General features: G+C 38.5%; 1 pseudogene; it reads right to left on the bottom strand.

Annotated features, from left to right (window-relative positions):
- The window catches only part of LOC118675143, a 57810-nt pseudogene extending 49179 nt beyond the window's left edge, over positions 1 to 8631 (bottom strand).
- Between the last annotated feature and the right edge of the window lie 4558 nt (positions 8632 to 13189).

The following is a 13189-nucleotide window of genomic DNA, read 5'->3' as shown; positions in this document are numbered from 1 at the left end:
AGAGATATTTAAGTTTTTTAGGAAACTTGAAATTGACAAAAAATATATTAAAGGCACATAAAAGTTTATAATATTAAACCAATGAACAACAGAACTGAGCTATTATTTTTCCAGATTTATTGAGATATAATTGATATACAATATTTTTTAAGTTTCAGTTGTACAATGTGTTGATTTGATATATAGTGAAATGATTACCACCTAGCATTAGCTAATGCCTTCATCATGTCAAATAATTATAATTTTTTTTTTGTGGTGAGAACATTTAAGATTTACTCTCTTAACTTTCATGTATATAATATATTATTTTAAACTAGAGGCCCAGTGCATGAATTTCGTGCACGGGGTGGGGGGGTGTCTCTCAGCCCAGCCTGCACCCTCTCCAGTCCTGTGGGATTAGGCCTAAACCGGCAGTCAGACATCCCTCTCACAATCCAGGACCACTGGCTCCTAACCACTCACTTGCCTGCCTGATGCCCCCAACTTCCCTCCCCTGCAACCTGGTCACCCCCAACAGCCCTCCCCTGATGGCCTGGTTGCCTCCAACTACCCTGCCCTGCCGGCCTGGTTGCTCCCAACTGTCCTTCCCTGCCAGCCTGATCTCATCCCTAATTGCTCTCCCCTGTCGGCCTGATCACCCCTAACTGCCTCTACGTTGGCCCCCACCACCATGGCTTTGTCTGGAAGGAAGTCGGACATCCGGAAGATGGCCAGTTGACCCAGTCTAATTAGCATATTATCCTTTTATTAATATAGATTATACCAGTGATGGCGAACCTTTTGAGCTCGGCGTGTCAGCATTTTGAAAAACCCTAACTTAACTCTGGTGCCGTGTCACATGTAGAAATTTTTTGATATTTGCAACCATAGTAAAACAAAGATTTATATTTTTGATATTTATTTTATAAATTTAAATGCCATTTAACAAAGAAAAATCAACCAAAAAAATGAGTTCGCGTGTCACCTCTGACACGCGTGTCACAGGTTCGCCATCACTGGATTATACTAATTCATTATTTTGAATCAAATCAGTTAATTCAACAAAACAAAAATGTGGTAGACTTTGGAAATTTAGATCTAATCAAGATATACAGGATTACTACCATTGTGGTGCTTTCAGTGTAATAGTGCTTACACAGAACGTGATTACATATCTTCAGACAAGGGCTATGACAAAGTAGAGGGACATATTTATATGGTTGGGCTGAGATAACAAAATACCGTAGACTGGATGGCTTAAACAACATAACTTTTTTTCTTAGAACTCTGGAGACTAGAAGTTCATGAATAACGCAGGATTTGGGGAGTGGAGGACAAACATTCAGTCTATAACAAGGAGGCTATGGATCACATATCAGAGCCCCAACTCAGACATAAGGATGTTAAGGCGAAAAATTACTTTTAAGTTTAGACTTGAAGAATAAAAAAGAAGTTAGCTAGATAAATGGGAGGAGACAGGAGAATGCCCAAGAGAGGGAGAGGAAGCCTGACACTTTGGAAAGAATGAAGTTAGTTTGCTGTAGTTATTCGTTAGAATAGGGGTAGGAGGTAGCACATGAGAAATGTGAAGGAAGGGTGAATAGGAAGATAATCAGAGGTTAATTAAAGCCTATGTTAAAGAGTCTGGGTTCTGTTTTTATGGCAATGAGAAGGAATTGAAGAACTTCACTTAAGAGAATGTCATGATCAAATTTTTGTTTTTAGAAATAGAACTCTGTGTGCAGTGTGGAAAATGGATTAGATAAGTAGAAATCTGCAGCTGGGAGAACTTTTAGGAGGCTCTTAAAAGTATGAAAGAAATGGTGACCTAAAACAGTGGGGATGGAGAGAATTGGGCAAATTAAAAATATATCTCTAGATAGAATTAATCCTATATAATAAAAGGGCAATATGCAAATTGACCCTAACTGCAGAATGACTAGGAATGACTGGTCACTATGACACACACTGGCCAACACGGGGCAGACGCTCAATCCAGGAGATGCCCCCTGGTGGTCAGTGCGCTCCCACAAGGGGAGCTCTGCTCAGCCACAAGCCAGGCTGATGGCTACCAGCACAGCGGTGGTGGTGGGAGCCTCTACTGCCTCCTCAGCAGCGCTAAGGATGTCCGACTGCAGCTTAGGCCTGCTCCTTGCTGGAAAGTGGACATCCCCCAAAGGCTCCTGGGCTGCCAGAGGGATGTCTGACTGCCAGGTTAGGCCCGATCCCCCGGAGAGTGTGCCTAAGCCAACAGGTGGACATCCCCTGAGGGGTCCCAGACTGTGAGAGGGCACAGGCTGGGCTGAGGGACCCCCCTGAGTGCACAAATTTCTGTGCACTGGGCCTCTAGTATTTCATAATTAACATGAGTATAAGAGAGAGGAAGGTGTCAAAGAGTCTTCAAGAATTTTGGCTTTAATTAATGGATGGAGAATTGTACTATTTATGAGAAAGGGTGACAAAAAAGGAAGAGAGGGTTTGTATTTGGGAGCATTTTGACATAATGCTTTAAAAGTATCCAAGCCAAGCGTGGGGCGATGTCCATAACGCATTGAATATACTTCCTGAAACTCAGAGGAAGTATCTGCTTTGGAGATTTATATTCGCGACTTTTCAATGTTTTCATGGAAATGGAAACATAGATGTTTATTCCATTATCCAGTAAGAAAAGAGATTCAAGGACTAAATTATAAGAAACTGCAGCATGTAAGGAACTTGTATAATAAGAGGAATCCACAACAGAAACCCAAAATGAGCAGCTATAGGAAGAAGAAGAAACCTAGGAAGTTAAGGAAAGAGAAAATAAACATCAGTGTCATGTGCTGCTGGGAAGTGAAGCCAAGCACTTAGAAAAATCTCATGAGTTTGCAAAAGGTCATGAGTGATCTTAAAAAAGGCAGTTTAAGAAGAGCGGTTATTTGGGATTGAGTGGTAATGTAATGAATGAATTGAGGAATGAGTGGGAAGTGAGGAAGTAAAGATGGAGAACACACTCTTTAAAGAAAATACCTTATATTTTGTTTAGAATATAATCTGCACATTATCATTGATTCTTCTTTTTGTAATCCTAACCTCCATATCTAGTCCATCAATAAGTTTATCCTCAAAAGATATTCCATTTCATCTATTTTTCTTCCTTCCTTCACCACTTCAACACTAATTGAAACCACTGTCATTGTTTACCTGGACTATGGCAGTACCTTGCATCTCATTCCCTTGCTTCCAGAGTAATCTTTTGAAAATAGAAATCAGATCCTATTGCTCCCCTGCTTCAATCCATTTAATAACTTTACATTGTACTTATAATAAATTCCAAACATCATACTCTGGCTGTACCATCAGGCCTCTGCCTTCTCCTCCAACTTTATCTTGTTCCATTCTGTTCATACCCGCTATGCTGTGGCCACCTTGATATATTTATTCCTCAAAATAATTTGTACTTATCTCTAGTGTAGCTTTTTGCACTAAATTTTCTCACTGCCTAGGATGCTGTTTCCCTGGATCTTTACTTATCTATTTTCTTTATTCAAATTTCACCCTAAAAATTACCTCTTCAGTAGTGGATTTCCAGTTTAATCTAATCACCCAGTACTTTCTACTTTTATTTTACTAGTACTTCTCTGCACAGTATTTGTAACTCTTTGATATTTTTTATGGTATTTTAGGAAAATGGGAGACAACTGACCCTGAGAAAGACCCATTTCTTAATGGGGTACAACCTTTGATAGCAGCCATTGTATAGTGAGCCCCTCCTCTGAAGATGCCTAGAGCTTGCCTGTGGGTACTCATTCTCTCATTCATTCAACACCTGTCTGTTGAAGCCCTACCTTATGTCAGTAATCTGCATGCAAAGAGGAAATGTCTGGGGCTTCCTTCTATAAGAATTAAATTCAAATGTTTAGTTTGCTAGCAGTGAAGGGATAGAGAGGGAGCAGGGAGTGAAATAGTTTGAAATTTTGCAATATAGTTTTATATTATTATTTTTCACACAGCATTATATCTTGAGCACTTTTACACTTAAATATTCTCAGAGTACATAATACTCAAGCATATGAATGTATGACTATTTAACATGTAGAGGGGTGGAGTATAGTTTCTTTCTTTTTTTTTTTTTGCTATTAAAAATAGTGCTGCACAGTATCCAACCTAAATCCCAGTGTTTAGAAGAATGTTTGTTTTTATGTCTAACTATAGTGCATTCAGATTATTTCATGTCACACACACACACACACACACACACACACACACACCCCTACCTTAGTTTCTTCATTTTCTGGTACTTATAAATACAGTATTGCCCAAGCTGGTTTGGCTCAACAGATAGAGCAGACCAAAGGGTCCCGGGTTTGATTCTGGTCAAGGGCATGTACTTTGGTTGCAGGCTCCTCCCAGGCCAGGGCCCTGGTCAGGGCTCATGCGGAAGGCAACCAATCGATGTGTTTCTCTCACATTGATGTTTCTCTCTCTCTTTCCCTCTCTCTTCCACTCTCCCTAAAAATCAGTGGATAAATATCCTCAGGTGAGGATTAACAACAACAACATATATATATAGTATCTATTATGTGGAACACTATAATTCCCTATTTGCATGGTTCCCTGTTTCTGGTGTCTGTCCTTTGCCTTGAGTGTGGGGTACACATATTTCAAGATGCTTTGTACTGACAATAGTCCTCTCATTTTTTTCTCTCTGTATTGTTTTCTAGGAGTTCTGAAGATCATGATTGGAGGGCAATATTTCCTCAGAAAGTTGCTCTAGCTCAACAGAGAAGCTGTTGTCCGACTTTTGGGTTAATGGATAATTTGGTGAATGTAGACTCTGAATCTCCAAGTCTGGGTTAAGATGAGGGCAAGAATAGACAGAGTGTTTCCCCACCTTCCAGTTAAGAGTGAGATTGGGAGGATGCTCTATTTCATGAGATTATGTATACTTTTGAGGTAGGACACAGATACATACCTACAGATAGGTGGATTGATAATATTTTAGTATAATTTTGACATTACTTTCAATACATGTTTCATACCTTTTTTCCTCTACTCACTTCTTCCTTTATTCTCCTTTCTTTACTCTCCTTCTCCTTGTACGTCTTTCAATCTCTTTCAGGCAATTTTTTCATTCATTCAGTAATTACTAAATACCTAACACACTATAGGCATTAAACCAATTACTGGGAATATATTTATTAAAAAAAAAGAAGACCAGTTCTTTCTTCAAGGTGATATCTGTACCTAAATGATTGCATTATAATGCAAGTGTCCTGATCAAGGTAGCAGGGCACTATGGCAGCACATTAAGGTACATTTAACCTGTACCTGGGCACATAATAAGTGCTTCATTTATATTAATAACCTCTTAATGTGAATGCATATTCCGGTGCAAACATATGAAACCAGATACCTGTTCTCCCAGGAGATGGATTAAGGTCATTCCAAACAGCACTTCTATAATAGCAAATGCATCTCTATTATGGCTTGTCATACAGGGTTAGGTGTGTCTGGCATGTTTTTCTTCTCATGTCACAGAACAGGGGCCCTATTTGAGAGAACAGGCAATATTGATAGTTTGGCTAAATTTTTATTTTAGGATTTAAGAAGCTTCATTCTTTTTGAAGCAAAGCATTAGGCAGAGAGACCAGAATGATAATGAATACCTGGTTTTCTGTACTATGGGCCCAGGATCATCTGAGGATTGAAAAGCAGAGTTTGCAGATATAAATGAAGCTGCTCATTGACTCAGCCCATCTTTCCTGTTGGGGTGAATTTATTGCTGAAACAAAACGCTTTACCTGGTGAATTTTAAGCAATGCTTGAACAGAGAGAAAATTAGGCTGACATATAGTGAATTCCTTGCACCAAATATATCTTTGCCATGGAAAGTCTCAATTTACAAAACTTCTTATACATTTTCAGGTGGTTTTTTTCTTTTATCATTTTTTCTTTTACTTGCTTTGATTTTTCTCTTCTTTTTTTAAATAGAGGGAGCTTTGCATCTCATTTAAGTGTTAAAATGTTACCCGCTCACAATATGCCTGAAATATGAAGCAACAACAAGAGGTGGGAATAGGCTGATCCTGTGTTTCTTAAAGAAGTTGCCCAGTTTTCAAAACTGGTTTTGGCCCAGCGGGTAAAGCAGGATTGTTGAACATGAATTTCAGATCGATCTCTTGCCTCTGACAGTTACTGCACGAGTTCCAATCACATTAGCGCCTCTTCAGCTTGAGCCAGAATTTATAGCATAAATTCAACATTTTTCAAATCTTAATCAACCCAGAGGTCATTCTCCTCAAAGTGCAGTTTTGCTGCTGCCACTGGAAAATCAATGGGGAAGGTTGATACTTTCCTGCTGCCACAGCACCAGACACAAAATGAAATGCTCCAGAAAGGTCTGTTTCGTTTTCAGCTGTAGCTCTTAGGGAATGTTTTTTTTCTTCATTTGTTTGTTTTAATGCCAATGGCACTTTTGATCCCTAATGTCTAGGTCCTACCCAGGGGAAATAGTCTAGTCAGCAGTAGCCTAATCAGATTTTTTTTAAAGGAGAAGCTTTGATCTCATTCCTCATTGTCTTCAGAAACTATTATTTTTATTGGCTATAGAATAAAGTCCCAATTCTTTGGCTTGGCAAGCAGAGCCCTTAATGTACCACCTAGTCAGCTTAGCACATTGCCTGGCTCAGAGGAGTGCTCAACAGATAGTGTTTTAGAATAGCTGAATAAAGGAATCTGTCCTGAGTGCGCCCACATGAAACGTCTCCCTGTGTAAATATGCACCCTCAAGACATCAGGTCTTCATGCACAAACAACTTTTCACACTTAGTGCCCCTTTCCCACTTAATTTCCTATCACAATATTCTTGTTCCTTTGAGACCTGGCTCCAAGGTCACCTCTGTGACCCTTTTCTGTTGCTTGCCCCAAGCAGAGCTAGTAGTTTTCCTACTCTGTGCTCCCACTGCACATTTTCATACCTCTGTAATGACCCTTGACAGCGTTTCCAAAATAGGTGTGGGTGGGTCTGATTCTCTGATAGAATGTGCATTCTGTCATAGGCAAGACCTGGTCTTGCTCATCTGGCATCAGTGTTTTAAAACATGTTCATTGAACTCAGTCAACATTCGCTGCAATTTAAATTTTTTGAGATAGGTATAAGATGGGGAATGAGAAGTCATTTTTTCCTCTCAATTGTGCAATCTTGATCCAGCTCTTTTGGACCTCAATTTCTTAATCAAGTGACACAATTGGCCTAACTGGTCATTAAAATTCACTCTTACTTTGGCATTATTATCATTATTATAGCTATTACTTTGGTTGTTCTTTTGTTATATTACTTTTGCTGTTACTAATTCTAGTAGTATGAGGACCACCACTTTTAGGTCTCTACCAGGTGCCAGGCTGTGTTATAAGAATTTAACTATATTATTGCATTTAATCTTCAAAACAAGCACATGAGTTAAAATTACTAGTTTTATTTCACAGAGATGAGAATTGATGCTCGCAGGCTGAGGACCGTATCTGAAGCCACACTGCTAGAGTATGACGGAACTATAATTTAAATTTTAATTTTTAATTCCTACAAAAAAGAACTTTAAATTTATTATACCAGTTATTTTGAACCCAAGGAAAAAATACATTAGAAATATATAATTGTTTATAATTTAAAAGTAGTATATCCTCATGGAAGACATGGTGACTTCCACAGTAAACAAAGAATGGTAAATCACTCATTCTGCTACCCAGAGAGAACCCTTATTACATGCTGTGAATTTTCTTCATGTTTTCTCTATGTATATATGTATCTGTGCATGCATAATTTGCAACTGCACATTAGTTGAGATGTAAAATTGACATAGTGGTAATGCTAGTGTGCGGAGGCTATACCTCGTTTGCTGTTTTCTGGCCTGAGCCTCACATACATTAGTAATTCAGCTGGTTAGGGGCTGCTCCTACCAAAAAACATGCAAGGCTTTGGAGCTCTGACTCTTACCAGCAATTTTTCTCCTCCAAGTGCCAGAGTTAGGTAACTTTAATTCAATGGGAATATTAGAATCCTTGAAGGAGGCATAAAAATCATTTGGAGAAGAAATGAATTTCAATAACTGACTGAATTTTCTCTATTAGGGAAAAATAGTCACTCTAGTGCTTGCTGAAAGTCCAAACCTTGAAAAAGATCCAAACTTTTGAGATTAGATTGACTGGATTATAGTTCAGTATCTATTAATTATTTACCCAGGAGACTGAGACACATATCACTTCAGAGACTAGGATAGAATCTGTGAAGAAACCTGGGTCTGGGAAGATTAGAGCCATTTGTTCTAAATTGCATGCCTAAGAGATGACAGGCTCAGGACTAAAACTTAGTGGGGCAAAGGAGTAAGCATTACTGTTGATTCAGCATTTACTTTGGTCACATACTGTGTTAGGTCCTTGCCATACCTTTTATTGTTTTACACTCTTGTTGACTCTCTAAGATGAAAGTGTTATCTCCCTTATAGAGATGAGAAAACAGATAAAATAATTTGCTCAAGGTTGCAAACAAGTGGCAATGCCAAAATTTGAATCTGTGTATTTGACTCCTAAATCTGTATTCTTTCGGCAATACCACACTTCTGAGGCTTTCCGACTTTCAACAGAGCTCTTGTCAGTAGAGTTCTTTGCTGTCATTTCTTGGAATGGCTGCTGTGCCAGTCAGAGTACTGTGACAGGAGCAAAATCACTATGATGTGAGGGGACAGAGGTTTCATTAAAGGAACTAGACATTGCATAACTGTGGCAGGACCTGAGAAAGCAATGGAGGGAGTTGGAGGACCTAAGGAGGTCCAGAGTGAGACAGCACAATGGGCCATCATGGAGAAAGCCATAGAAATCTGTTGCCTCTGTTTAGCTACTGATTCTGTGGATCTGCTGCCAAATATCGGTGAGTCTGAGTTCTCTAATCAGCAGGACCAGCAGGAAGGTAAAGGAACTGAAATTAGAGCAGAGAAGAGGAAGGACAAGCTGGAACCCCACAGTACATCTGTGTCTGATGCCTGATGAAGCAAAAATCTGCAGAGACTAATGACTGCTGCTTTATTTTCACCTTCCAAATCATGTGAAAGTTCTTCTTTATACCAACTTTAATCCATAACCGTACAGGAAAAGTCATCCTGAGAAACATAGTTCCCTGCTTCCCTGTATATCCTCCACAGCTGCCATTTGGACAGTTCTGGAGGCTGTCTGCTCCAGAGGAAAGGATGTCCTACTGGCTATTCCAAATCCAGTACTATAGCAGTACCATCCAATGGGACTTTTTGTAATGATGGAAATATTCTACATTTACAGTGCACCCCCACGCCTCTCTCTTTTCCACTCTGTGTGGGCTCCTTACGTGCTGAGACTGTGTTATATTCCCAATGACCAAGTAAGGACCCAGCTGGCAAATGCCTGGGGAATAAATGAATGGTAAGAGTCACTGTCATAAGCAGTAATCTGTAAAGATAGTTGCTAGTGGGCCAAAAGGCAGAAGAGAAAGGCAGCATTATAGAATAATAGAATTTGGGGTCTGGAATAGGCAGCTCAGAGACTATGGTAAAAAGAATATAGGCTTTAGAGTGCTAATCCTAGTTCTGCTATTTCCTTGGTTATGTATCTTAGGCAAGTTTGGGGGCCTTTCTAAGTTTCATTTTTCTTATCTGTAAGAAAGAGAAGGTTATACCAATTTCAGAGTCGTAAAAACTAATGAAAACACCCAGTACAGAGTCTGGCAAATATAATCTTTAATACATGTAATTTCTTAGAGATTTTTGGTATGTCTCCCTTATTATTAGTAAAGTTTTGCAGCAGAATTATAACCTACCATTTTTAGGATATATTGCAAATAAAATATTCTTCTTCTAGTGCTAAAGACACAGGGCCATTTGAAGCCTTCAGTTCCCCTGTAAGAGAAGAGTGAAGCTAAGCATGATTAAATAAGGTCTTATAGATTTAACTGCATATTGGACAGATCCTCTGGGACCTCAAAGCCTTTTTGAGAATTACAAGGTTAAATGGTAATAAAATTATTTTTGCTGCAAGAACATGCAGCCCATGTTGACAGTCCCTGCTCCATGGCTCTGACCACTTCCATCTGTAGAATCATCATTTTGTTTCATTTTACAAACCATATAAAAATGAATTGGATTTACCAAAGAGCAGGACTCATAATATATTTAAGTCTATATATCCATAGAAACAGAATCCAGACATGCATTTTTGTTGGTTATTCAGGGGCTGACCATCTTTCTCCTTATGCAGCCGCTGTCTGCACTTGGGACTACAATTATCAGAATCCTCAATTGGATTATACTTTTACATAAGTCAAGCTAGTGAAGTATTAAAAAATACATAATTCATTTTTACCCAGAAATTTAAGCCATGACTTCTATTGTAGTAGCTAATCTGATTTCCTGGTCATATGAAACCTTAAAAGGGTCTTCCAAGGGCACAAAACCAGTTTCTCTTTTTCCCTCAATGTTTGTCAGTTCTATATTCAGGAGCTCAGATTTCCTCTCAAGTCAGGATGTTTGTGGTGACATTTATAAATGAATCCAAGTTTAAATGTTTTACTGAGCTCTCAACAATATTTGTTATATGTAGTGTCAGGAAACCAGCTAGATTTAGGCATGAGAAAGGGCTTAAGAGGACAGGTAGTAGTAGACTAGAAATCAAGAAATCAGAATTTGAATTCTAGTTCTTTTTATCAACTGAATTACTTGACTTCCTTAGCTTCCTCATCTATAAAAGGAGATTACTTGAATTTAGTTTGCAGGATTGTGGTGGTTCGCAATGAGGCAATAGGCAACCAGGTGAGTAGAAGAGCACAGGGTGTTGGAGACCAGCAGGGTGGATTTGGGGCCTGTTTCCTCTGTTAACTCCTTGTTTGCTCTCAGTAAAATCATTTCTCATTAATGATCCTCTAACCCCTCACAAATAAAAAAGTAATGATGGCAGATAATCTCTAAGTTCCCTTTGGGCTAGCAAGTCTGATGATCACTTCTTTCCCTGTTTTTTTGTTTGTTTGTGTGTGTGTGTTTTTTTTTTTTTTGCCAAGTAAAGGAGCTAACAGCACTACAGTTCTTCCCTCTAAGAGGTTCTACTAGTATGTCTCCAAGTTGGGCCTTCAACCAAGCCAGTTCTAGACTACCTTGTTTTAACTCCTAACTCCTTCTAAGTCACCTCTTCATTGCATATATATTTATGTTTATATTTGCATTTAAACTGTGACTCATGACATTTTTTCTTCCTCTAGACATTTTTTTAAAGGAACATGATTTAATCTCAAATGATCTTTGCAATACTGATGTGTTCATATTTTTTTGTTCAAGGAACCTAGATCTCAGCTGTGGGAGGAATCTTGGCCATCATTCTGTATAACTTTTCCTCTCCATGATTCCTTCTTCAGTTTTCCTGGTAGAGGGCATTCAGCTTCTATGTGAATGCTTTTAGTGATGAGGCACTCACTAGTACGGCTCTATCTTTGGACCCATTCCTAACTACCTATACCACATTGCTCTAACAGAGCTTGAAATTCGGTGATATAGCTGACAGTAAGGGAACATTACTATTTCAGATATTAGGTACTAGCAAATGATTCAGGAACCCTCCCATTTGTGGAAATGCTTTGACCTTCACTTGATGGGATATTGTAGCATATTTAATCACCAATTAAAGATCCACTTTTGTGTGCTGGATCTGTTACTCCTGTAAGGTCTTGTGGACAGGTCTATTCATGCCCCTGCTTCTGCTCATTTGCAAAATGGATATAAGAATAGTCAACCTGCCTTTCTCCAAGTTGTTGAGAGGATGAACGAAGGTGACATAAATAATATCCTTTATAAAGTGCTATATCAGGGGTGAGCAAACTCTGGGCTAGCCATCTGTTTTTGTAAGTAAAGTGTTTTTTAAAATATGTTTTTTATTGATTCTGAGAGAGAGAAGAAGGGAGAGGGATAGAGAGATAGAAACATCAATGAGAGAGAAGCATCATCAATCAGCTGCCTCTTGCATACCCTCTACTGGGGATAGAGCTTGCAACCTAGGCATGTGCCCTGACAGGAAATGGAACTAATGACCTGTTGGTTCCCGGGTTGACACTCAAACCCTGAGCCACACTGACTGGAATAAATGAAGTTTTATTGTACCATAGCCATGCCCATTCATTTTTTTGTTGTGTCTTTGGTTGCTTTCTTACTAAATTGTCTGAGTTGAATAGTTGTATCAGAGCTGTGTGGCCTACAGGCCTAATATACTTACTATCTAGCCCTTTATGGAAAAGATTGCTGACTGCTGTGCTATACAAATATGTGTTTATTATTAGCATCACTAGAAATATTTTAGGAAAAGGATAAGATTATTATAATGTTGTATATTAATAGAAAGAAATCTAGTCAGCTCACTGGTGAACATTAAGCACCTAACAATGTCAAGAACTGCCCTGTGTATTTTATTTGAAGTTTTAAAAAATCTTTACAACACTCCGTGTGAGGCATCTTATTGCATCCGTGTTACAAATGAACTGACTCAATAACATGACTAAGGCCACACTGGCAGAGGGCCAGAATTGAAATTTAGATATATGTTTCTAAAATTTGTATGATGCCACCTAGCTTCTCATAGTTATGACAGTTATGACTTTAAGTATTGTAATTCTTACTTGTTAGAAAGCACTAAGGATTGTAAAAGTTGTATATGACCAAGTTAATAATGGGTATAATAGTCTTTCATGCATTATAAATGAATAAACTAATTCAGAAAGGAGTTCAAATATATCTGTAGGATCAGAGCTTTGAAACCTATAGAAACAGATAACAGCAAAAACTAACAAGACTGATAAAAATTGAATAGTAAGGATTACGGAATCCTTGAATGTTTTGACTTTGTCTCCACACCTTTATCAGCCCACACCAACCTTTTTCAGTCAGGTGTCTATTAGCTCAATACTGAACTTCTCAATGGAATCACGCCTGGTGAAAAGAAGAATGAAAGGAGTCTGTACGCTGACAGTCTGATTGTTCCTCTAGTCTGTGTTTTTTGAAAATCTTCTAACATTAACTGTAATATAGTCAAAACTTCAATAAAGTAGGTTGGGCTACTTTATTAAAAGTAAGGAATAAGTGAAATGATTATTGAGAGCTTTTTAGAAAGAACATGAGAATTATCAGTTGTACAAAAATAAGAGGTAACAACATAGTATATCCCTTTCTTC

Source organism: Myotis myotis, unplaced genomic scaffold, assembly GCF_014108235.1.
Source record: "Myotis myotis isolate mMyoMyo1 unplaced genomic scaffold, mMyoMyo1.p scaffold_m19_p_2, whole genome shotgun sequence".
NCBI classification, from domain to species: Eukaryota; Metazoa; Chordata; class Mammalia; order Chiroptera; family Vespertilionidae; genus Myotis; species Myotis myotis.
The sequence above is the reverse complement of the archived record's forward strand: the minus strand, read 5'-3'. Positions and strand labels throughout refer to the sequence as shown.